This window comes from Cucurbita moschata, unplaced genomic scaffold (assembly GCF_002738365.1).
Source record: "Cucurbita moschata cultivar Rifu unplaced genomic scaffold, Cmos_1.0 Cmo_Scf03295, whole genome shotgun sequence".
Lineage (NCBI taxonomy): Eukaryota > Viridiplantae > Streptophyta > Magnoliopsida > Cucurbitales > Cucurbitaceae > Cucurbita > Cucurbita moschata.
This window is the reverse complement of record NW_019271793.1, coordinates 1-365: the sequence shown is the minus strand read 5'-3', so window position 1 is coordinate 365 and position 365 is coordinate 1. Positions and strand designations below refer to the sequence as shown.

General features: G+C 38.4%; 1 non-coding gene across 1 annotated transcript; it reads right to left on the bottom strand.

Annotated features, from left to right (window-relative positions):
- Positions 1-225: 225 nt before the first annotated feature.
- TRNAQ-UUG lies at positions 226-297 on the bottom strand. Its single transcript has one exon. It is a non-coding gene; the product is annotated as a tRNA-Gln (tRNA).
- Between the last annotated feature and the right edge of the window lie 68 nt (positions 298-365).

Sequence of the window (365 nt, the reverse complement as noted above, 5' to 3'; positions counted from 1 at the left end):
GAAGAGTTTTCATGGTTATAAAATACGATGCATGACATGACAACCTCTAAGGTTTAGTTCCTGAATACCTCAAGCAGAGGTCATGTTCATGAAGCCTTGGAAGGCATGAAGCGGAGCAAGTTCAGAATAACTTAAGAATGTTACACCTTATGCCTCAAGAAAATTTGTGTTGTCGTTCTTAAAGGACACCTTATGCCTCAAGAAAATTTGTGTTGTCATTCTTAAAGGTCCTACCGGTAGTTGAAACCAGGTCGTTGGATTCAAAGTCCAAAGTGCTAACCACTACACCATAGAACCCCTTGTAAAAATTTATTTTGGAATGGTTTTTCCTATTTTATGCAGATTCCACAAGAAGAGAGATCCTA